The sequence below is a fragment of the Phyllobates terribilis genome, unplaced genomic scaffold (assembly GCF_046119375.1).
Source record: "Phyllobates terribilis strain yellow unplaced genomic scaffold, ASM4611937v1 Scaffold_4__5_contigs__length_816908805, whole genome shotgun sequence".
In the NCBI taxonomy this organism is placed as follows: domain Eukaryota; kingdom Metazoa; phylum Chordata; class Amphibia; order Anura; family Dendrobatidae; genus Phyllobates; species Phyllobates terribilis.
This window is the reverse complement of record NW_027362764.1, coordinates 174,121,066-174,147,253: the sequence shown is the minus strand read 5'-3', so window position 1 is coordinate 174,147,253 and position 26,188 is coordinate 174,121,066.

The following is a 26,188-nucleotide window of genomic DNA, read 5'->3' as shown; positions in this document are numbered from 1 at the left end:
TAGACCCTGAGGAGTTCATACAAGAATGCTCAGAGGAAGTCAGTCTGGAAGCAATTGAGAGTACTACCCAAGCAGTACAAGCTAATCAGGAGAAAGACACACCATTGTGGTGTCCGTTGACAGTGGAAACCACCATAAAAAAGGGAGAGTGACAATGAGTCACCAGCAGTATCTGTTTTAATTAAAGAATGGACGAAGCTCTGCCTCAGTGAAGACGGTATCCTGTATTGTAAAGGAGGACAAAACTGGCAGTTGGTACTACCCAGAGTATTCCGTAGGTTGGTATTCAAAGAACTCTGTTACGGGTCCGGGTGGTGGAACCTCTGTGCCGAGGTGCAAGGAGGGACCCAGAGGGGCATCACTAAGTATCCACCCGAACCGACCCTGGTCGTACGACAGCTAACGACACCGTGACCAGGGAGGATCCGAGCTGAGGAACCAGGTGCTACTCTGGGGACGACCTTGTAAGAGAGCAGGTGGCTCCCACGGGTCAGATGGCTGGGACTGACCGGTATGGCGGATGGACACGGCAAACAGGCGGAAGTCTCTGGTAGCAGACAGGTGGTCACAGTTCGAGAAAGCAGGACAAGTAGCAGTCTTTAGGTTTACCAGGAAGGTGGTCACAGCAAGTGACGGCAGGGTCTCCAGGCAGGCTGGCAGGAAACAGGCAGGTGCTCCGAGGTGAGTGGGCAGACAGACGAGGCGGGTAACTGGCAGGTAACAGGTGGGCGCTCCCAGGTGAGCCGGCAGACAGACGAGGCAGATAACTGGCAGGTAACAGGTGGGCGCTCCCAGGTGAGTGGGCAAACAGACAAGGCAGGTAACAGGCGGGTGCTCCCAGGTGAGCGGGCTGACGGACACAGCAGGTAACAGGCGGATAACAGGTGAGCGTTCCAGGTGAGCAGGCTAGCAGGCTCGGCAGGTAACGGGCAGATAACAGGCTGGCAGGCATTACGAGAAGTCAGGCTAGCAGCGGAACCTGAGGGCTGAAGCACAGATCAGACACAGTGCAAACAACTTTGCTCGGGCACCTCCATTTTGGAGGAGGTGCCTTAAATGTGGGAAGTCCTCTGGCCATTTGGCCATTGACCGGGGACTCTTTAGGAAGACGTGCGCTGTCCCCTTAAGAGGGGGGGAGTGCGCGCGCGCACGCCCTAAGCACTCTGCTGGAGGAAGAACGCGCGCCGGCCACAGCAGGGAACGGAGCGCAGAGAGAAGCCACGCCAGGAGCCGGAGGGCGAGAGAGACGGTGTCCCTGTCTGACATGGGGCAGGGACGCCGCTGCGCCGACAGAGACAGGAGCGCTGGAGGGGCCCACGTGAGGAGCGCGGAGGTGAGAGGGACGGCTTCCCTGCCTAGCAGAGGGCAGGGACGCCAATGCAACAGTACCCCCCCCTTACGCCCCCTCCTCTTTAGGCCAGAAAGAAATTTATCAAGGATGAGCGGGGCATGGATGTTCTCCCGAGGCTCCCACGTTCTCTCCTTAGGACCAAATCCCTTCCAATCCACTAGAAAAAAAGGTATTTCCTCTTACCCTCTTGGTGGCCAGAATGCTCTCTACCTCAAGCTCGCTTTCAGCGGAAACTGGAGCAGGAGGCGTACCTGAAGACTTGGAAAAAGAGTTAAGTACCACGGGTTTGAGGAGAGATACATGGAAGGAGTTGGGGATCCGCAAGTTGGCCGGGAGTTTAAATTTATAGGCCACGGGGTTGATTTGCTTGATAACTTCCAGTGGGCCGATGAACCGGGACCCTAACTTGTAGGAAGGAATCTTGAGCCGGACAAATTTGGACGAGAGCCAGACCTTATCTCCAGGACGGAATTGGGGCGGATCCAGACGTCTCTTGTCAGCCTGTCTCTTCATCCGCTCGGAGGACAGAAGAAGTGCGGATCTGGTACTCTCCCAAATGGTGGAGAATTCACTAACAAGAGATTCCGCGGCCGGGTTGTCCACCGAGGCGGAGACGGGAAACGGGATCCAGGGTTGTTGGCCGTAGACTGTAAAAAACGGGGATTTGGAAGAGGATTCGCTCTCGTGATTATTGTAGGAGAATTCGGCCCACGGTAAAAGATCCACCCAATCTGAATGGTGGGCATTAACAAAGTGCCGGAGGTAACTGGTTAAGATTTGGTTGATCCGCTCTACTTGACCATTGGACTGTGGGTGATAAGCAGAAGAGAAGTCCAAGGTGACCCCCAGCAGTTTACACGTGGCTCTCCAGAAGCGAGAGGTGAACTGAACCCCTCGATCGGACACGATGTGGAGAGGAAGACCATGGAGACGGAAAATATGATGAATAAAGTCCTTAGCCAACTCAGATGCAGATGGAAGACCAGGCAGGGGAATGAAGTGGGCCATTTTAGAGAAGCGATCAGCGACCACCCAAATGACCGTACAACCAGCAGAGACAGGGAGATCCGTTATAAAGTCCATAGCAATGTGTTGCCATGGGGCAGCAGGTATGGGAAGAGGCAGAAGGTGGCCGGCTGGCAGATGTCTAGGAACCTTGTTGCGGGCGCAGGACGCACAGGCCGAGACAAAATCTATTACCTCCTTGCGCAGGGTAGGCCACCAGTAATGCCGGGCAATAAGCTGGAGGGTCTTCTTTGGGCCAGCATGGCCAGCTAGCTTAGACAAATGTCCTCAGTGCAGAACCTTCTCTCGATCAGGTACTGTCACAAACATCTTACCAGGTGGAAGACGATTCAGATCCAAGGGAGCCACTTGCATTACCTTGGCGGGGTCGATGATGTGCTTAGGCTCCTCCTCTAGATCGGAGAACAGAAAGGATCAGGACAAGGCATCGGCTTTGATATTTTTGTCTGCCGGGCGGAAATGAAGAATGAAATCAAAGCGGGCGAAGAACAAGGACCACCGGGCCTGGCGCGGGTTAAGTCTTTGGGCACTCTGGAGGTAAGCCAAGATTTTGTGGTCCGTATAAATCATTACCGGGTGAAGAGGCCCCTCGAGCAGGTAATGCCACTCCTCCAGTGCCAATTTAACGGCTAACAATTCTCGGTCTCCTATAGAATAATTGCGCTCAGACGAGGAGAAGAGTTTGGAGAAGAAGCCGCAGGTTACCATTCTCCCGGATTGCGACTTTTGGGTGAGCACCGCTCCGGCTCCGGAGGAGGAAGCATCTACTTCTAAGAAGAATTGTTTGTTGCAGTCCAGACGGTGCAGCACAGAAGCGGAGGAGAAAGCTTGTTTCAAAGAAAGGAAGGCCTCTTCAGCCTCGGGCGGCCATTCTTTGGGACTAGAGCCCTTACGGGTGAGCGCGGACATAGGGGCAGTCCGGGAAGAGAAGTGTGGAATGAAGAGGTGGTAGTAATTGGCGAAGCCCAGGAACCGCTGAATAGCCTTCAACCCCTCCGGTCGGGGCCACTTCAGGATGGCAGAAAGTTTCTCAGGATCCATTCATAGGCCGGTCTGGGAGATGACGTAGCCCAGAAATGGAAGCGAGGACTGCTCAAAGAGGCATTTCTCAAATTTTGCGTAGAGGTGGTTCTGCCTGAGCCTGAGCAGGACCTGACGAACGTCCCTCCGGTGTGTGGGAAGATCCGGAGAGAAGATCAAGATGTCGTCCAGGTACACCACCACGCAGGAGTAGAGAAGGTCATGGAAGATGTCATTGACCAACTCTTGAAAGACGGCGGGAGCATTACAGAGGCCGAAGGGCATTATGAGGTATTCATAGTGCCATCCCGGGTGTTGAATGCTGTCTTCCATTCATCCCCCTGGCGGATACTGACCAAGTTATACGCCCCACGGAGATCCAGCTTGGTGAAGATTCTGGCACCCCTCAGACGGTCAAATAATTCAGGAATGAGCGGAAGGGGTATTTATTCTTCACCGTGATCTGGTTAAGGCCTCTATAGTCTATACAAGGACGGAGTGAGCCATCCTTCTTTTTAACGAAGAAGAAGAAGCCTGCTCCCGCCGGGGAGGTAGATTTCCGGATAGATCCCCGGGCCAGATTTTCCTCGATATATTCAGACATGGCCCGGGTCTTGGCAGCGGACAACGGGTAAATACGCCCACGGGGTGGAGTAGCGCCGGGTACCAGGTCGATTGGGCAATCGTATGGTCTATGGGGGGGTAATGTCTCTGCTTCTTTCTTGTTGAAAACATCAGCATAAGACCAATAAGGAGCCGGTAGACCGGGTAGATTGGCTGGAGTAGGAAAAGAACGAGCAGTACGAATGGGAACTAAACAAGTCTTATGACAGTCCTGCCCCCAGCGAAGGACCTCTCCGGTCTGCCAATTCAGCACGGGTGCATGTCTCTGGAGCCAAGGAAGGCCTGACAAAAAGGCGTGAGAGAGTCCAGGTAGAGCATGGAAGAAGATCCTCTCAGAGTGCAGCATTCCCACCTGCAGAGTCATGGGTTCGGTGATGAGTTGGATGGTTAGTGGTAAGAGCCCTCCATCCACGGAGACGACAGATAAAGGTTCCGCCAAAGGTTTAGTGGGAATGCGGTATTTCTCTACCAGGGACTGGGAAATGAGGTTTCCGGCAGCTCCAGAATCGAGTTGAGCTAGTTCAAAGTAGCGGTTATCCCCGCAGATGATAGAGACCGACAGCATTAGAGATGGAGGGGGTTTACTTTTGTCTAGGACGACCTCTCCGAGCGATCCTAGACACTGGCGTTTCCCGGCCTCTCCGGGCAGGAACGGATCCGGTGCTCCTTACTGCCACAGTAGAAACAGCTCCCCTCGGCACGGCGTGACTCTTGACGGGTTTTGACCATCTTGGTCTGGTCGAGCTGCATGGGCTCTGGCGAGTGCGCCCGGGGAGTTACAGAGGAAGAGACGGGTCTCTGGAAAGTGGGAGCAAGGCGGGGAAACCTCCTCTCACGGGTGACCTCTTTGGTACGCTTCTGGAACCGGATGTCAATCCGGGTGGCAAGTGTTACTAAGTCATCCAGGGAGGTAGGAATGTCCCGACCGGCGAGTTCATCTTTAATCCGGCTGGATAGGCCTTCCCAGAAGACGGACAATAGGGCCTCGTTATCCCAGGCAAGCTCGGAAGCAAGGGTACGGAACCGTATGGCATATTGGCCCACGGTGAGACTCCCCTGGCAGAGGCGTAGCAGAGAGGAGGCGGAAGAGGTCTTTCGTCCTGGTTCATCGAAGACTTTCCGGAAAGCCGTGAGAAAGGCTGGCAGGTTGGACACCAGGGGGTCTCCTCTCTCCCATAGGGGATTTAGCCAAGCCAGTGCCTCCCCAGTGAGATGGGACATGATGAAGGCCACTTTGGCCCAGTCGGAGGTGAATTGGTGTGCCAAAAGAAAAGTTCGAAGTGCAGGGTGCACTGGTTAATGAAGCCTCGTGCCAGACCGGGGTCTCCACCAAAACGAGGCGGGGCGGATAGGCGGGGACCGGGAAGGGATGCCATGGTATTGATGGGCTGTGACGCTGCCGGGGTAGGAGTCGTGTGACTGGAAGCAGGTCCCGATGAAGCAGTCAGTGTGTCCAGGCGGGAGTTAACATTACGCAGGTGGCTCAGGATGGACTCCTGTTGGGACCTCTGACGGGATAGTTCATGGCATAGGTCCGAGAGTGAGGGAGCTTGGGTGCCACCGGGTTCCATGGCCCGAGCAAACTGTTACGGGTCCGGGTGGTGGAACCTCTGTGCCGAGGTGCAAGGAGGGACCCAGAGGGGCGTGACTAAGTATCCACCCGAACCGACCCTGGTCGTACGACAGCTAACGACACCGTGACCAGGGAGGATTCGAGCTGAGGGACCAGGTGCTACTCTGGGGACGACCTTGTAAGAGAGCAGGTGGCTCCCACGGGTCAGATGGCTGGGACTGACCGGTATGGCGGATGGACACGGCAAGCAGGCGGAAGTCTCTGGTAGCAGACAGGTGGTCACAGTTCGAGAAAGCAGGACAAGTAGCAGTCTTTAGGTTTACCAGGAAGGTGGTCACAGCAAGTGAGGGCAGGGTCTCCAGGCAGGCTGGCAGGAAACAGGCAGGTGCTCCCAGGTGAGCGGGCAGACAGAAGAGGTGGGTAACTGGCAGGTAACAGGTGGGCGCTCCCAGGTGAGCCGGCAGACAGACGAGGCAGGTAACTGGCAGGTAACAGGTGGGTGCTCCCAGGTGAGCGGGCAGACAGACGAGGCAGGTAACAGGCGGGTGCTCCCAGGTGAGCGGGCTGACGGACACAGCAGGTAACAGGCGGATAACAGGTGAGCGCTCCAGGTGAACAGGCTGGCAGGCTCGGCAGGTAGTGGGCAGATAACAGGCTGGCAGGCATTACGAGAAGTCAGGCTAGCAGCGGAACCTGAGGGCTGAAGCACAGATCAGACACAGTGCAAACAACTTTGCTCGGGCACCTCCATTTTGGAGGAGGTGCCTTAAATGTGGGAAGTCCTCTGGCCATTGGCCGGGGACTCTTTAGGAAGACGCGCACTGTCCCCTTAAGAGGGGGGGGAGTGCGCGCGCGCCCTAAGCACTCTGCTGGAGGAAGAACGCGCGCTGGCCACAGCAGGGAACGGAGCGCAGGGAGAAGCCGCGCCAGGAGCCGGGGGGCGAGACAGACGGTGTCCCTGTCTGACATGGGGCAGGGACGCCACTGTGCTGACAGAGACAGGAGCGCTGGAGGGGCCCACGTGAGGAGCGCGGAGGTGAGAGGGACGGCGTCCCTGCCTAGCAGAGGGCAGGGACGCCGATGCTACAAACTCCATGAAAACATGGTACACCTGGGAGTGGAAAGGACAACAAATTTGATCTGTGAACGTTTCTTCTGGCCGTAATGCAGAGAGATATTGAGAGGTATGTGACCAGGGATTGTGGGTGTCTGAAAGATAAACGTCCCAACACATCAACCCGGGCACCTATGGGCAACATCCAAACTACGTATCTGTTTGAGATGGTCTCAATAGACTTTCTACATCTCGAGACATGCAAGGGTGGTTATGAATACATCTTGGTGGTGATGGACAGTTTCACTCGATTTGCTCAAGCATATGCCTCCACCAATAAATCGGATCGAACAGCAGCAGAGAAGATCTTCAATGATTTTGCTTTGAGGTTTGGGTTCCCTACTAGGTTACACCACGACCAAGGAAGAGAATTTGAGAACCAGCTCTTTGCCAAGCTAGGAAAGTACTGTAGAATTCAGAGATCCCACACAATGCCTTATCATCCAGAGGGTAATGGACAAGTGGAACGTTTTAACCGCACATTATTGTCGATGTTGCGCACTTTAACAGCTGATGAGAAAAAAGACTGGAAGAGTTCTCTGTCAAAAGTGGTACATGCCTATAACTGTACAAAGAGCGATGCAATGGGTTACTCACCCTTTTTCCTATTGTATGGACGATCACCAAGACTGCCAGTCGACATCATGTTCGATACTTCGGTGTCGGAGACTTAGAGAACGTATCCGGAGTACGTTCGGAAATGCAAGGAACGGATGGCAGAGGCATACAATGTTACGCTCACACCCGGACTGTTTGGCGTGAATGTGGTTAGTGGTCCCACTGGGCCACGAACCGAGGAGTGCCTGGAGGGGCGTGACTAGGGGCCTTGCCAGATCCGACCACGGATGCACGGCGGCTTAATCGACAAGGGAGGTGGCCCAGGTGCTACTCCAGATCAGACCCCGGTCACACAGCTGTTGACCCACACTGGGGAATGCAGGAACGGGCAGGTTTGGTTGGTATGCAGACTGGCGGGTACTGGCAGGCACAGCTGGTATACAGACGGGCGGGTACTGGCAGGCACGGCTGGTATACAGACAGGCGGGTACTGGCAGGTAGGTAAACAGGCTGGATAGGGTTACAGGAACAGAGCCGCAGGTGCAGAAGGGAAGTGGAGCAGGGAAGAGCCGCAGGTGCGGAGGGCAAGCGGTGCAGGGCAGAGCAGAGCCGCAGGTGCAGAGGACAAGTGGTGCAGGGCAGAGCAGAGCAGAGCCGCAGGTGCAGAGGACAAGCGGAGCAGGGCAGAGCAGAGCCGCAGGTGCGGAGGGCAAGCGTTGCAGGGCAGAGCAGAACCGCAGGTGCGGAGGACAAGCAGAGCAGGGCAGAGCAGAGCTGCAGGTGTGGAGGACAAGTGGAGCAGGGCAGAGCAGAGCCGCAGGTGCGGAGGACAAGCAGAGCAGGGCAGAGCAGAGCTGCAGGTGTGGAGGACAAGCGGAGCAGGGCAGAGCAGAGCCGCAGGTGCAGAGGACAAGCGGAGCAGGGCAAAGCAGAGCCACAGGTGTGGAGGACAAGCAGAGCCGCAGATATGGAGGGCAAGCAGAGCAGGGTAGAGCAGAGCAGAGCTGCAGGTGCGGAGGACAAGAAGAGCAGGGCAGAGCAGAACAGAGCCGCAGGTGCGGCTAGAGAGGACAGGGCTCTGTTCACATGGAACAGACAGGGAAACACAGGAAGGTAGCTAGAACACAGGAGGTAGACACGGAGGGATGGAAACGGGACAAGCAGAACTAGATACACACAAGGTACTTGCTATGAAGTAGCGAGTGGACACAAAACTCACAAACAGATGTACAGAGACAACAAGTAGGAGTTAGGCACTGGTTCAGACAGTGCAGGAAAAGGGAAGGATTGGACATAGAGACAAACAGGTAACGGGCTAAGACACAGTTCAGACAGCAACAGACACAGGAACGAGATACTTGAACGAGATACAGGAACGAGCCTGGGCATTCAGCCCCCAGGGTGGCGGAAACAGACTAAAAGTCACAGATACAGGAAACAGGCCTGGGTACTCAGCCCCCAGGGTGGCAGAAACAGATTAGGTTCAGGACAGGACCTGGCAACTCACAGTTGCACAGAACACACTGTAAGAAAGTGTTGCTCAGGCCCCTTCTACTGGGTGGAGGAGGTTTAAGTATCCAGTGACTCACAGCAATAGGCTGGGGATGCGTTAGGAATGCACACACTGTATCTTTAAGAATCAGGAAGTTCCAGCGCCCCCGCCCTAAGCCAGCAGACTAGAGACATTCACACAGCAAGTAGAAGAGCATAGTGTACAGCCTGGACTAATAGGTAAGTTGGCGGTCTTGCATGGTGTGAGATGGTAAGCCATGCCAGCACACCGCCGGGGATGTTACATACAACATAGCGTCCAAAGTGGTTACGCAAGGACAGAGTAAGAGTAAGGAGTACTATGATTGAAAACGTTATGGAGCAGAATTGGCACCGGGAAGCCGGGTGCTAGTCAAGAATGTACGTGAGAAAGACGGTCCAGGAAAACTTCATTCGTACTGGGAAGACAAGGTGTATGTGGTCGTAAGGAGGAAAGCTGATGAAAGCCCAGTGTATGAAATCCGATTGGAAATGGGAGACAAGAAAACCAGAATAGTCCATCAGAATTTACTAGTACCCTGTGATTATCTCCCACCACAACAAGATTTCCCAGAAGTAGACCGACATCGTCCGAGATCGACTAAGGGACCACCACAGACTTGTTATGCACACGCCCGGACTGACTGGCGTGAGTGTGGTTAGTGATCCCACTGGACCATGAGCCAAGGAGTGCCTGGAGGGGCATGAATAAGTATCAACTCGGTCCGACCAAGGTCACACGGCGGCTCAGTCGACTCCGTGAACCAGGGAGGAACCGAGCAGAGGGACCAGGTGCTACTCCAGGTCAGACCCCGGTCACAGCTTTTGACCCACACCGGGGAATGCAGGAACAGGCAGGTTAGGCTGGCATACAGACAGGTGGGTAATGGCAGGCACGGCTGGTATGCAGACAGGTGGATACTGGCAGGTAGGAACTCAGGCAGGATAGGGAAAAGTACAGACTGGAATACAGGAACAGAGCCGCAGGTGCAGTAGAAAAGCAGAGCAGAGCAAAACCCGCAGGTGCGGCAGACAAGCAGAGCAGAGCAAAACCCGCAGGTGCAGCTGACAAGCAGAGCAGAGCAAAACCCGCAGGTACAGCAGACAAGCAGAGCAGAGCAAAACCCGCAGGAGCGGTAGACAAGCTGAGCAGAGCAAAACCCACAGGTGCGGCAGACAAGCAGAGCAGAGCAAAACCCGCAGGTGCGGTAGACAAGGAGAGCAGAGCAAAACCCGCAGATGCGGTTAACAAGCAGAGCAGAGCAAAACTCGCAGGTGTGGCAGACAAGCAGAGCAGAGCAATACCCGCAGGTGCGGCAGACAAGCAGAGCAGAGCAAAACCCGCAGGTGCGGCAGACAAGCAGAGCAGAGCAAAACCCGCAGGTGCGGTAGACAAGCAGAGCAGAGCAAAACCTGCAGGTGCAGTAGACAAGCAGAGCAAAACCCGCAGGTGCGGTAGACAAGCAGAGCAGAGCAAAATCCGCAGGTGCAGCAGACAAGCAGAGCAGAGCAAAACCTGCAGGTGCGGCAGACAAGCAGAGCAGAGTAAAACCCGCAGGTGCGGTAGACAAGCAGAGCAGAGCAAAACTCGCAGGTGCGGTAGACAAGCAGAGCAAAACCCGCAGGTGCGGTAGACAAGCAGAGCAGAGCAAAACCCGCAGGTGCGGTAGACAAGCAGAGCAGAGCAAAACCCGCAGGTGCGGTAAACAAGCAGAGCAGAGCAAAACCCGCAGACGCGGTTAACAAGCAGTCCAGAGCAAAACCCGCAGGTGCGGTTAAGAAGCAGAGCAGAGCAAAACCCGCAGGTGCGGCAGACAAGCAGAGCAGAGCAAAACCCGCAGGTGCGGCTGACAAGCTGAGCAGAGCAAAACCCGCAGGTACGGCAGACAAGCAGAGCAGAGCAAAACCCGCAGGAGCGGTAGACAAGCAGAGCAAAACCCGCAGGTGCGGCAGACAAGCAGAGCAGAGCAAAACCCGCAGGTGCGGTTAACAAGGAGAGCAGAGCAAAACCCGCAGATGCGGTTAACAAGCAGAGCAGAGCAAAACCCGCAGGTGCGGCAGACAAGCAGAGCAGAGCAAAACCCGCAGGTGCGGTAGACAAGCAGAGCAGAGCAAAACCCGCAGGTGCGGCAGACAAGCAGAGCAGAGCAAAACCCGCAGGTGCGGTAGACAAGCAGAGCAGAGCAAAACCCGCAGGTGCAGTAGACAAGCAGAGCAGAGCAAAACCCGCAGGTGCGGTAGACAAGCAGAGCAGCGCAAAATCCGCAGGTGCAGCAGACAAGCAGAGCAGAGCAAAACCCGCAGGTGCGGCAGACAAGCAGAGCAGAGTAAAACCTGCAGGTGCGGTAGACAAGCAGAGCAGAGCAAAACTCGCAGGTGCGGTAGACAAGCAGAGCAAAACCCGCAGGTGCGGTAGACAAGCAGAACAGAGCAAAACCCGCAGGTGCGGTAGACAAGCAGAGCAGAGCAAAACCTGCAGGTGCGGTAGACAAGCAGAGCAGAGCAAAACCCGCAGATGCGGTAGACAAGCAGAGCAGAGCAAAACCCGCAGGTGCGGTAGACAAGCAGAGCAGAGCAAAACCCCCAGGTGCGGTAGACAAGCAGAGCAGAGCAAAACCCGCAGATGCGGTAGACAAGCAGAGCAGAGCAAAACCCGCAGGTGCGGTAGACAAGCAGAGCAGAGCAAAACCCCCAGGTGCGGTAGACAAGCAGAGCAGAGCAAAACCCGCAGATGCGGTAGACAAGCAGAGCAGAGCAAAACCCGCAGGTGCGGTAGACAAGCAGAGCAAAACCCGCAGATGGGGTAGACAAGCAGAGCAGAGCAAAACCCGCAGGTGCGGTAGACAAGCAGAGCAGAGCAAATACATACAAGGTGCTTACAATGAAGTAGCGAGTGGACACTAAACTCACAAACAGAAGTACAGAGATGAGTTGGAGTTAGGTGCAGGTTCAGACACTGCAGGAAAACCTACAAACCGACCATATAGTATATGGTCCGTAATCCCTATGAAACTAGAAAAACTGACATATAATCTATTTTGGGAAAAAGAGGTTAAATATAAGGGGAGAACCTCCCCTGATTGTATATTGTATCTCAATCCGCCTATTGGTAGACCCAAAATGACATAAAAAGGGATTTTGTATCATAAATTATAAATTTTATTAAATATTATTTTCAATTACACAAAGACAATAAATAAGAAAGAGGGAGGGTAGGGGAGGAAGAGGACAGCTATAGAGGCAGGATAAGATGGAAAAAATCCTGCAAGGAGACTAACATCCCCAAACCAGCATAGATAATATGACAGATGTAAGTATAAGCTGCCAGCCAGGTAATATAATGGTAAAATATCCTAGTCTAGATCATATCAAATAGTACCTTCACATAAAGGACATCAATAACAGTGAGTAGATATAATATTTGGCGTTCAAGGCAATAGCCTTATAACGTAAGTCAGTGACAGTAAAGGGTATAGTATGTAGCATGAAAAAAGGCCATAATAGTCTATAGATTCAGAGGTTACACTATAAGAATACCCCTATTGTCAAGTCTAGAACAGCAGCCCTGTGAAATTTCTATTACCTTGTACCATGTCAGTGTGATCTGAGGCAGCGTGCACTGAGATGCTGGGGGGTGTGTGGCAGCCTCGACGCGCGTTTCGCCCGGAAGTGGCTTCGTCAGGAGGCGTGGCTGTCGTGAAGGAGGGGAACACCTTATGTATGCGATTAAGCCAATCAGAATTCCTCGCATAATAAGACTCCGCCTCCGGCGATGACGCGGGCGGACAAGCGCGCCGTACGCAGCTAGGGAGGGGAGGGTGGAATCTCCTCCGTTGCCGCGGCGACGCACTCCGCCCTGGACGCCACCTGAGCAGAAGCCTGCGTGCGCAATGGTAAGTAGTACTAGGTATGTGATATGTCTAAAAAGCAAAGTGTAAGAGGACTGGAGGCTGTATGGAGCACAGCGCAGTGCAGACACACGGAATGGCCACTTCACTGTGTCGTAGAGTGCTGTGCTTCCATCAGCAGGAGATAAGAGACAAGGATCAAGGTCTGTAAATCATAAATGGAGGCCCCTTAAAAATTGATGAATGGTCAATCAGAAGGGCCCACATCGAAAAATATAAATATAAGAAAAAATCATAATATGTCAGAAATGCAAATTCTTTAAACAGGGGTTTTGCGAAAAAGCAGAAGATATGACAATAACAATATGCATAACCCCCCAATAGGTCTCTTCTGTTACGTTATTCCTGTTCTCGAGTTCATCTGTACGAAGGTATATGGACCATGTTCGATATTCATTGGAGTTTTCCTTAAATCGCATCTCCCGCTGGGTGAATGCACAGATATGTCTCCATGTAGTCGTAACACAGCCAATCTGGATCAAATAAGCAGTCAAAAAAAGAAATGTAAGATAAAAGTATATAACACAAGGGGTGGTGACACCAGGAGGAATTAAAAAGAAAAAGAAGAGGACAGAAGGTGTCCGTTTAAAAACAGCTCAGCACTAGTGTTGAGCGATACCTTCCGATATCAGGAAATATCGTATCGGATTGGATCGGGCCGATACCCAAAAAGTATCGGATATCGCCGATTCCGATACCGGAAACCAATGCAAGTCAATGGGACACAAATATCGGAATGAAAATAAACCCTTTCTTTCCTTGTAGGTTAATTCTACATGAAGTAAAACAACTAAGAATAATGTAGAATGACATGAAAAGCCGGCAATTCATCAGCGGCATACACCGGTACCCGACAATTTACAACAGAAAGAATAGAGCTTCACACATAGATTAGATAGATAGAAACATGTCAGTCACATATATATGAAGTACAGTGACTGTGTTGCTTACTGTACTTGTCATTTAGTGTAAAGGATTTATTAAAAAAAATATTAGTGTTTTCGTGCACCGTCTCTTTAAAAAAGCCGGCCGGCAATTCAGCATCTGTACCCGACAATTTATAACAGACAGAATAGAGAATCACACATAGATTAGATAGATAGAAACATGTCAGTCACATATATATGAAGTACAGTGACAGTGTTGCTTACTGTACTTGTCATTTAGTGTAAAGGATTTATTAAAAAAAAATATTAGTGTTTTCGTGCACCGTCTCTTTAAAAAAGCCGGCCGGCAATTCAGCAGCGGTACCCGACAATTTATAACAGAAAGAATAGAGCTTCACACATAGATTAGATAGATAGAAACATGTCAGTCACATATATATGAAGTACAGTGACAGTGTTGCTTACTGTACTTGTCATTTAGTGTAAAGGATTTATTTAAAAAAATAATAGTGTTTTCATGCACCGTCTCTTTAAGAAAGCCGGCCGGCAATTCAGCATCTGTACCCGACAATTTAGAATAGAAGGAATAGAGAATCACACATAGATTAGATAGATCGAAACATGTCAGTCACATATATATGAAGTACAGTGACAGTGTTGATTACTGTACTTGTCATGTAGTGTTAAAATAAAGGATTTATTTAAAAAAAAATTGGCGTGGGGTTCCCCTTAATTTTAGGCTCTAGCGGAGGTTAAGCAGACAGCTGGGGCAAATGTTTGAAGCCTGGGAAGGGGGTAATACCCACGGAGCTTCCCAGGCTACTAATATCAGCCCCCAGCTGAATACCTAGCCTTTACTAGCTATTAAAATGGGGGAACCCCCCCAAAAAAATAACGTGGGGTCCCCCCTAATTTAATAGCTAGCACAGGCTAGGCAGACAGCTGGGGGCTGATATTAATAGCCCAGGAAGGGTGCCATGAATATTGGCCCCCTCCCAGGCTAGAAACACCAGCCGTCAGCCGCCCCAGAAATGGCGCATCCATAGGATGCGCCAATTCTGGCACTTAGCCTCGCTCTTCCACGCTGCCCTGGTGCGGTGGCAGGGGGTAATAGGGTTGGGGTTGATGTCAGCTTATAATGCCAGCTGACATCAAGCCCAGGTTAGTAATGGAGAGGCGTCTATAAGACACCCCCATTACTAACCCCATAGTCAAAGTTAAAAGAAAACACAAACACCCAGAGTAAAGTCCTTTAATTGAAATAAAGACACAATTCTTTATTGTTCTAAATTAAACCATACTTACCATCACGCCCATTCCAGCTGAAGCCAACGATCTCCTGCAATAAAAGAAAAATAATAAAGCAACCTCATCCTTACCTTTCCATGGTTCCCAGGACAGCTCCAGCTCTGCTACATCGAGATGACAGGCTGGACCGCAGCAGAAAGCTGCCATCCAGCCTGTCATCCCGCAGACACTGAGAAGCGCAGGCATGCTTGCGCTCCTCAGTGTCTCTCTGTGACGTCATCCAGATGAGCCGAGTTCATGTCCAATGAACTCAGCTCACCTCATGCACGTCACTGACAGCGTGGGAAAATTCTCCTGCACTCAGCGCTTCAGCGTGAGAATTCTCCCACGCTGTCAGTGACATACATGAGGTGAGGTCATGTCCAATGAACTCAGCTCACCTCATGCACGTCACTGACAGCGTGGGAAAATTCTCACGCTGAAGCGCTGAGTGCAGGAGAATTTTCCCACGCTGTCAGTGACGTACATGAGGTGAGCTGAGTTCATTGGACATGACCTCGGCTCATCTGGATGCCGTCACAGCCAGACACTGAGGAGTGGAAGTATGCCTGCGCTTCTCAGTGTCTGCGGGATGACAGGATGGATGGCAGCGTTCTGCTGCGGTCCAGCCTGTCATCTCGATGTAGCAGAGCTGAAGCTGTCGTGGGAGCCATGGAAAGGTAAGGATGATGTTGCTTTATTATTTTACTTTTATTGCAGGAGATCGTTGGCTTCAGCTGGAATGGGCGTGGTGGTAAGTATGGTTTAATTTAGAACAATAAAGAATTGTGTGTTTATTTCAATTAAAGGACTTTTTTCTGGGTGTTGTGTTTTTTTAAATACTTTACTAGAAATTCATGGTGGTCATGTCTAATATTGGCGTGACCCCATGAATTTTGGGCTTAGGGCCAGCTGATAATGCCAAGCTGGCCTTAACCCCTTTATTACCCAGTGAGCCACCGCACCAGGGCCCTGGATGAGTTGGGTACAGCGCCAGAAGATGGCGCTTCTATGAACGCGCCATTTTCTGGGGCGGCTGCGGACTGCAATTTGCAGCGGGGGTGGCCCAGAAAGCTTGGGTCTCCCTGCGCTGCGGATTCCAGCTCCCAGCTGCCTAGTTGTACCTGGCTGGGCACAAAAATAGGGCGAAGCCCCACGCATTTTTTTTTTTTAATTATTTCATGCAATTCATGGAATAATTAAGAAAAAAAGGGCTTCCCTATATTGTTGTGTCCAACCAGGTACAAATAGGCAGCTGGTGGTTGGGGGCAGCCCATTCCTGCCTGCTGTACCTGGCTGGACACAAATATAGGGCGAAGCCCCACGTCAATTTTTTTTAAAATAAATCCTTTATTTTAACACTAAATGACATTTGAGGAGTTAATAAAGATGCAGTCCCTAAATTATTATTTATTTTTTAATTAATTTTTCCCAAAACTTTTGACGTGGGCTTCGCCATATTTTTGTATGCCAGCCAGGTACAGCATCCAGCCATTTTCCGGGGTGGCTGCGGACTGCAATTTTCAGCGGGGGGCAGAAAGCTTGGGCCTCCCTGCGCTGCAGATTCCATCCCCCAGCTGCCTAGTTGTACCTGGCTGGACACAAAAATAGGGAGAAGCTTCACGTATTTTTTTTTTTTTAAATTATTTCATGAAATTCATGAAATAATTAAGAAAAAAAGGGCTTCCCTATATTGTTGTGTCCAACCAGGTACAAATAGGCAGCTGGTGGTTGGGGGCAGCCCGTTCCTGCCTGCTGTACCTGGCTGGACACAAATATAGTGCGAAGCCCCACGTCAATTTTTTTTAAATCATTTCAGGAAATTCATGAAATAATTTAAAAAAATTGATGTGGGGCTTCGCCCTATATTTGTGTCCAGTCAGGTACAGCAGGCAGGAACGGGCTGCCCCCAACCACCAGCTGCCTATTTGTACCTGGCCGGACACAACAATATAGGGAAGCCCTTTTTTTCTTAATTATTCCATGAATTTCATGAATTTAAAAAAAAAAAACGTGGAGCTTCGCCCTATTTTTGTGTCCAGCCAGGTACAACTAGGCAGCTGGGGGCTGGAATCTGCAGCGCAGGGAGGCCCAAGCTTTCTGGACCCCACCCGCTGCAAATTGCAGTCCGCAGCCGCCCCGGAAAATGGCGCATTCATAGAAGCGCCATCTTCTGGCGCTGTACCCAACTCATCCAGGGCCCTGGTGCGGTGGCTCACTGGGTAATAAAGGGGTTAAGGCCAGCTTGGCATTATCAGCTGGCCCTAAGCCCGAAATTCATGGGGTCACGCCAATATTAGACATGACCACCATGAATTTCTAGTAAAGTATTTAAAAAAAACACAAACACCCAGAAAAAAGTCCTTTAATTGAAATAAACACACAATTCTTTATTGTTCTAAATTAAACCATACTTACAGTCACGCCCATTCCAGCTGAAGCCAACGATCTCCTGCAATAAAAGAAAAATAATAAAGCAACCTCATCCTTACCTTTCCATGGCTCCCACGACGGCTCCAGCTCTGCTACATCGAGATGACAGGCTGGACCGCAGCAGAACGCTGCCATCCAGCCTGTCATCCCGCAGACACTGAGAAGCGCAGGCATACTTCCACTCCTCAGTGTCTGGCTGTGACGGCATCCAGATGAGCCGACAATGAACTCGGCTCACCTCATGTACGTCACTGACAGCGTGGGAGAATTCTCCTGCACTCAGCGCTTCAGCGTGAGAATTTTCCCACGCTGTCAGTGACGTGCATGAGGTGAGGTCATGTCCAATGAACTCGGCGCACCTCATGCACGTCACTGACAGCGTGGGAGAATTCTCACGCTGAAGCGCTGAGTGCAGGAGAATTTTCCCACGCTGTCAGTGACGTGCATGAGGTGAGCTGAGTTCATTGGACATGACCTCGGCTCATCTGGATGACGTCACAGAGAGACACTGAGGAGCGCAAGCATGCCTGCGCTTCTCAGTGTCCGCGGGATGACAGGCTGGATGGCAGCGTTCTGCTGCGGTCCAGCCTGTCATCTCGATGTAGCAGAGCTGAAGCTGTCCTGGGAACCATGGAAAGGTAAGGATGAGGTTGCTTTATTATTTTACTTTTATTGCAGGAGATCGTTTGCTTCAGCTGGAATGGGCGTGGCGGTAAGTATGGTTTAATTTAGAACAATAAAGAATTGTGTCTTTATTTCAATTAAAGGACTTTTTTCTGGGTGTTTGTGTTTTTTTTAAATACTTTACTAGAAATTCATGGCGGTCATGTCTAATATTGGCGTGACCCCATGAATTTCGGGCTTAGGGCCAGCTGATAATGCCAAGCTGGCCTTAACCCCTTTATTACCCAGTGAGCCACCGCACCAGGGCCCTGGATGAGTTGGGTACAGCGCCAGAAGATGGCGCTTCTATGAACGCGCCATTTTCCGGGGCGGCTGCGGACTGCAATTTGCAGCGGGTGGGGCCCAGAAAGCTTGGGTCTCCCTGCGCTGCAGATTCCAGCCCCCAGCTGCCTAGTTGTACCTGGCTGGACACAAAAATAGGGCGAAGCGCCACACATTTTTTTTTTTAATTATTTCATGAATTTCCTGAAATAATTAAAAAAAAATTGACGTGGGGCTTCACACTATATTTGTGTCCAGCCAGGTACAGCAGGCAGGAACGGGCTGCCCCCAACCACCAGCTGCCTATTTGTACCTAGCCGGACACAACAATATAGGGAAGCCCTTTTTTTCTTAATTATTCCATGAATTTCATGAAATAATTAAAAAAAAAAAAACGTGGAGCTTCTCCCTATTTTTGTGTCCAGCCAGGTATAACTAGGCAGCTGGGGGATGGAATCTGCAGCGCAGGGAGGCCCAAGCTTTCTGCCCCCCCCCCCCGCTGAAAATTGCAGTCCGCGGCCGCCCCGGAAAATGGCGTGTTCATAGAAGCTGGATGCTGTACCTGGCTGGCATACAAAAATATGGCGAAGCCCACGTCAAAAGTTTTGGGAAAAATTTATTAAAAAATAAATAATAATTTAGGGACTGCATCTTTATTAAGTCCTCAAATGTCATTTAGTGTTAAAATAAAGGATTTATTTTAAAAAAAAATGGCGTGGGATCCCCCATAATTTTAGTCTCTAGCGGAGGTTAAGCAGACAGCTGGGGCAGATGTTTGAAGCCTGGGAAGGGGGTAATACCCACGGAGCTTCCCAGGCTACTAATATCAGCCCCCAGCTGAATACTTAGCCTTTACTAGCTATTAAAATGGAGGACCCCCCCAAAAAAATGACGTGGGGGCCCCCCTAATTTTAGTCTCTAGCGGAGGTTAAGCAGACGGCTGGGGCAGATGTTTGAAGCCTGGGAAGGGGGTAAAACCCACGGAGCTTCCCAGGCTACTAATATCAGCCCCCAGCTGAATACCTAGCCTTTACTAGCTATTAAAATGGGGGACCCCCCCAAAAAAAATGACATGGGGTCCCCCCTATTTTAATAGCTAGCAAAGGCTAGGCAGACAGCTGGGGGCTGATATTAATAGCTCAGGAAGGGTGCCATGAATATTGGCCCCCTCCCAGGCTAGAAACACCAGCCGTCAGCCGCCCCAGAAATGGCGCATCCATAGGATGCGCCAATTCTGGCACTTAGCCTCGCTCTTCCACGCTGCCCTGGTGCGGTGGCAGGGGGTAATAGTGGTGGGGTTCATGTCAGCACCAGCTGCCATGAAGCCCAGGTTAGTAATGATGGCCGTCTATATGACACCCCCATTACTAACCTACAAAGTGTTAAAAAGAAAAAACACACTACACCCAGAAAAAAAAAATTTATTTGAAATAAAACACCATTTTATTTAATTCTTAGTTTACTAAAAAAAAAATAGTTACCTGTCCACGTTCCTGCGCTCATCTCCCATGCACAGCTGTCACATCTGGAGATGGTGACAGCTGTGCATGGCTGCTGTAAGCTCACGCTGCCGGGAACACGTCCGCTCCCGGCAGCGGGAGCCACTGACTGAGGTCACCGGAGTGCATTCAGGCAGCGCAGCTCCGGAGACCTCCTTTACGGCAGTGCTGTACCGTGGGAATTTCTCACGATACAGCAGTGCCGTAAAGGAGCTAACCGGAGCAGCGCTGCCTGAACTCCGGTGAACCCTTACGGCCCCGTCATTCTAGCGGCGGCAGCGGTTCAGAGCGGTCACATTCTATGTGGCTGCTCTGAACTGGAGATCTTCGTGGGACACTCGTGGACTGCTACGGAGGGGTAAGGATAAGGTTGTGGTTTATTATTTTATATTTTATTACAGGAGATCGATGGCTTCGGGGAATTAGGTGTCTAGGTGAGTATAGGTGTAGTTTTTTATTTTTTACTTTATTTTAGGTGGCGATCGGCGGGGACAGGTAATGTATGAACTAATTTCTTTTAGGTAACCACTGGCCACCAATGACATGTATTTAAAATTTATTGGGGACACAGTAGGGCAATTTAAATAGCAGGATCAGGCTGATGGGAACTACTGCTCCCATCGAGCTGATCCTGCTGGCAGGAGTGGACGGGGGACAGACATAGGCCGATGGGAGTAGTAGTGTCACATCGGCCTATGTCTGCCTGCACGCACAGACACCCCGCACACACACCCGCACACACACACCCCGCACACACACACACCCCGCACACACACACACACCCCGCACACACACACACACCCCGCACACACACACACACCCCGCACACACACCCCGCACACACTAATCATGACGGGTTTGGGAGGAGTGGCTGACCTGTGCGGCCGTGGGAAAGTTGATGTGAGTTCATGCAGTCAAGCATGAACTCACATGAACCCTCTGAGGGCACCGCGGCTACTTCAAATTAACAGCTGATCGGCATCACCTGATACCTCAGCTGTTCATTTGAAATAACCGGCGGGAAAGCGCAGCACAGAACGGGAAAGCCGGCGGTGAAGTCTTTTCACTGCCGGCTTCCCCGCCCGGGTCCTTCGCTCCTTGGTGCTGCACTCCCCGCCCGGTCCTAATTTACGATTGGGATTGGAGGTGGCGAGGGGAGCGGAGGATCGGGGTGGGAGGCTGCGGGGAAGCAGTATGGGGCTGCGTGATTGTTTAAAAGCCGGCGGCTTTTTACCGCGCGCCGGCTTTTAAACAGTCAGGAGAATTCTCCCACGCTGGGATGGCATTCTGATGACAAGCTGGATCGCAGCTGAGCGCTGCCATCCAGCTTGTCATCCTTCACAGACACTGCAGAGCGCAGGCATTATGGGAACTTCCGATTCCGGTATTCGATATTATAAAAGTATCGGAATTAAGTATCGGAATTCCGATACAGTGAATATCGGCCGATACCCGATATTTCAGTATCGGAATGCTCAACACTACTCAGCACTTGTTATTACAAAAAAGACTTGAAGCTGACCATGTCGTTCAGCCCCTTAGGGGAGATAGTATCTAATGCTACAATCCACCGAGTTTCTCTCTGAAGTAACTTCTTTTTAATATTTCCTCCTCTAATGCCCATAAGAGAGGCCGTACTCAGCCACAGGCTTTAGAGGGAGGCAGGCATGACAGGGTTAATGCGGGATACAGGGGGAAGGGCTTGCTTAGATATGGGTGACTAGGGTTCGGGTAGGTGCTTATCTTCAATTTGATTGGTGTATATGACGCGCCCCTGGGCCTTCTGTGTCGTGCGGCATCGCGCGCACGGGGCTTACCCGGAGCCGGATCAGATGGGGGTAGTAGTCTCGTGGCGGTGACCCGGTCCGTGCCCAGGGAGTCAAACTAAGCGGCGAGTCTATTAGCAGTAGATGTTAGAATGTGTGTCGACTACGCCACCCGTTGATTTGCGGTCATAAGGCCGCCGCTGCAGAACAGTCCGCTGAGGCCGGTGGTATGGGTGCAGCAGGGATGGTATAACCCCCAACGGGAGGGGTATGGCCTCAGGGCAGCAGGAGTAGATGATGGAGGTTGTGATAGTGCGGTAAGGAGGCACAGAGACGTGGGATGCAGTTTCAGGGTTTTTACTCACTGATGTTGCTTTAGTCACTCTGGCCTTGAGTGACCACCCGAGCCGTGCTGCGTCCACCAGGTGCGGGGCTCGGCTAACCCCCAGGCAGTTCCGGAGCGTGGTCCTGAGCTCCCCTCTCTCTCTCTTTCTGCTGGCCGTCCCCACCAGGGATCCACCTTTGTCCGGTTCCCTTGGGCCTTCTGATGGCAAAACCTTCTCTGGCTTTCCTGACCCTACTCTCGGTGTACCTTCCTGGTGGATGTGGTGAGGGTCGTGGCAAAGCTTGCCCACGACCTCCGGTTCCTGGCTAAGGGTTACTTTTGCCTCCGCCAGCTTGGGATCCGGTGCCCTTTTCTGCCAACCCTTCACCCTTTCTGGTTTGATTCTGGGATCTTAGGGTTCCCTCTGGCTCTGCCTCTCTGGGTCCTTCTTCCTCCTCTCTCTTCATGCTTGGCCCTGGAGCTGGGCCCAGCCGGAGCCACAGCTCCCAGTCAGCCCTCCTGGCTGAGCTCCTCTGCTCTGCTTCTCCTCAGACTGACTGACTAAAAAGACCCTGTCTCTAGATGGTGCCCACCTTATATACTCCCTCTATGTGTGAGCCCAGGTGACCAGCGCCCAATGGGCTCCTAGCTTTACCCAGAGTACTCCCCCTATCTGCCCCTACACTACTGGGATGTTCCACCCCCCCTCCCACTCCAGCCAGGGACAGACGCTGTCGTACCTGCACATTTACTTGGTGGGAGTACCATAGTTCTGTCCCCCGGAAATGGGATGTATGTAGTGCATGCAGCCTACTGAGCTCAGTCCCACACTCCATCCTTACCCGGGAGTGGAATACCACACCTCTGGAGTGAGGTGCAATACCCCTGTAGCAGCCGAGTCCTCAGGGTGCTACATTCCCCCCTGGTAAATCACAGCACGTCCTCGGGCTGTAAAAGAATAAACATACCAAAAACATACAAAATTTTTGCAAAAACATACACAACAGGTATAAAACACTATAACATTATCAGACTCTAGCAATAAAAACTTCTTCATATAAAACTCTTTCAGATAAATATTCTTGAGCTTCTGGCCACTGTGCACTTGTGACCAGGTAAAAAGTGCAACAGTCACTTGAAGGAAAACAGTTCTTCTATAAAACCAGTAGGGGGCGCCTTAGGAAGCGCAACTATATACAAGGGTATGGCCGCTCTCAGTCCTCGGCCAGTGGGGAAAAGGGATGGCTGCTCACAGTCCTCAGCCTGTTTAGGGATAGGGACACACGGGTAACAGTTTGTTGGTCCCAACGGGGACTATACTTTAACAGCAGCAGTTCTTGTACCCTTACGGGTAACTATTTACAGTTCCACTTTACCGTACTTCAGTAACGGCATCCTCCTGCTCCTTCTCGCGGGTAACCTTCAAACCCGTCCGGGTTCTCTTGTTCCTCCTCGCACTGTAGCTCTCTCTCGGTCAGTCGGTGTACATGGAGAGCATATGGACCTTTGGCACATTGATGCCGGGTGAAAGTGACCTCATCACCCAGGTAAAGATCTCGTCCTCTGTGTCCCTCCGGCAGATGGCTCTCGACGTCCCTGCGGGTCACGAAGACGTCGCCGGGGGTGCGGTAATCCCGGATGAAGCCCCAACCGTGCTGCAGTTGGAATTTGATTACAGTCCCGGTGGCACGGGGACCGTGGGCTGCACGGGGGTTCCGTCGGGTCCGGCTCTTCTGTTCTGCACTCTGTACTTGCAGCCGCTCCTCGCGGACCCGCCTTTCTCGCCGCTCCCGGTCGAAGACCTCCAGCTGTTGCCGGCAGCACTCTGCTCGCTGGGCTGCGGCCGCCCGGGTCTCTTGGGTGAAGCCGATGAGGTTTTCCCCTGTGGGGTCCCATTCAAATTGGGCCTCCTCCAACGGGAGCGGGGCGATCTTGACAGGCGCCGGAGCCGGAATCAGGGGCTCATCCAGGGGCCTTTCCTGCCGGAGTCGGGGATGGTAGTACTCCGGTGGCCACTCAAAGGGCTGCCCATCCGGGCAAGTATGTTGGGCGAACAAGCCTCCACCCAGGTACGGCACTGTGGAGGTTGAGGGCGCGGTGGTGGCAGCGGCGCCCGGGTTCACCAGGCCTTGCGACCAGGCTGGGGGCACCCTGAAGGAAAAGGGCACTGTTGAGACGGCGGCGCCCGGGGGTACTTGGCCTTGCGACCAGGCCAGTGACTTAGTAGAGGTAGAGGGTGCTGTTGGAACTGCGGCGCCTGGGGGTACTCGGCCTTGCGACCAGGCCGGTGGCGTCTCCTGCTCGGCCACGCTCGGAGTTGAGGCGCGTGACGTCACAGGGGGCGTGGTCGCGGCTCCTGCTTGAGGCCTAGTCTGGAGCGGTGGCGGTGCAGCGACGGGCACGGTAGGGGGAATTTCGGGCTCTGCGACGGGGAGCTGGGGCAGGCTCACGGTTTCTCGGCTTGGGGTAGTGACGTCCCCTTTACCTGCCTCCGTTTCTTCAGCTCCTTCCACTGCGTCGTCTCCGGCCTTCATTCCTCCTGCACCATCCTCAGAGGCGGTCAGACTCCTCGTCTCGGGTGGCGTGCTCCGCTGGCGGGTTGCAGCCTGCTGGGCCATCTCCCTGCCCCACTCAGTCAGCGTTTCTCGCTGCACCTGGGCCATCCTCCGTGCGAGGCCCTCCAGCGCGGTCTGTGCACGCTCCCGGTCTCGGGGGAGCTGTGCCAGGATCTCCACCAGGTCTTGTGGGGTGGTAGCTTGCAACAGGCTCCTGACCACAGGGTCGGTGCTGCCTGACTCTCCCTCCATCTCCGGGTACGGCTTCTCCAGACTCCTCCAGGCTGCACCCATCCTCTCTCTTTTGTTCTTGATCCGCCTACTTTGAGGGCGGTCCTGGGGCAACTTGGTGATTGTCAGTTCCAGGGGCAGACCCCCCACGCTGACGGACATCTCAATCATTGCAGTCTCTGCTGGTGGGGGCGGTCTTCGTTTTTGGCGCCATTCTTGGTCCTGGCCCACGATGGGAGGTGGCCTCTTGCCACCCTCTGGCACGCCCATAATGGCGTCCGCTCTGACAGGGCGGGAAATCGTCTCAGATGGCGGGAACCGCTTCCCAATGGCGGGAAACTCTGTGGATGGCGGGAAAAGACTGCAGATGGCGGGCAACCGGCGGGAAACGACTGCGGACGACGTCCGATGGCGGGGACCCTCTGGAATTGGCGGGAGACTTCTTCTTACGGTACAGATAAACTTTTCTTCAGGCACGCAGTACCCAGTGGTTGCGGGCACGTGATCCTGCCGACTACGCCAAAAGTTGACGCGCCCCTGGGCCTTCTGTGTCGTGCGGCATCGCGCGCACGGGGCTTACCCGGAGCCGGATCAGATGGGGGTAGTAGTCTCGTGGCGGTGACCCGGTCCGTGCCCAGAGAGTCAAACTAAGCGGCGAGTCTATTAGCAGTAGATGTTAGAATGTGTGTCGACTACGCCACCCGTTGATTTGCGGTCATAAGGCCGCCGCTGCAGAACAGTCCGCTGAGGCCGGTGGTATGGGTGCAGCAGGGATGGTATAACCCCCAACGGGAGGGGTATGGCCTCAGGGCAGCAGGAGTAGATGATGGAGGTTGTGATAGTGCGGTAAGGAGGCACAGAGACGTGGGATGCAGTTTCAGGGTTTTTACTCACTGATGTTGCTTTAGTCACTCTGGCCTTGAGTGACCACCCGAGCCGTGCTGCGTCCACCAGGTGCGGGGCTCGGCTAACCCCCAGGCAGTTCCGGAGCGTGGTCCTGAGCTCCCCTCTCTCTCTCTTTCTGCTGGCCGTCCCCACCAGGGATCCACCTTTGTCCGGTTCCCTTGGGCCTTCTGATGGCAAAACCTTCTCTGGCTTTCCTGACCCTACTCTCGGTGTACCTTCCTGGTGGATGTGGTGAGGGTCGTGGCAAAGCTTGCCCACGACCTCCGGTTCCTGGCTAAGGGTTACTTTTGCCTCCGCCAGCTTGGGATCCGGTGCCCTTTTCTGCCAACCCTTCACCCTTTCTGGTTTGATTCTGGGATCTTAGGGTTCCCTCTGGCTCTGCCTCTCTGGGTCCTTCTTCCTCCTCTCTCTTCATGCTTGGCCCTGGAGCTGGGCCCAGCCGGAGCCACAGCTCCCAGTCAGCCCTCCTGGCTGAGCTCCTCTGCTCTGCTTCTCCTCAGACTGACTGACTAAAAAGACCCTGTCTCTAGATGGTGCCCACCTTATATACTCCCTCTATGTGTGAGCCCAGGTGACCAGCACCCAATGGGCTCCTAGCTTTACCCAGAGTACTCCCCCTATCTGCCCCTTCACTACTGGGATGTTCCACC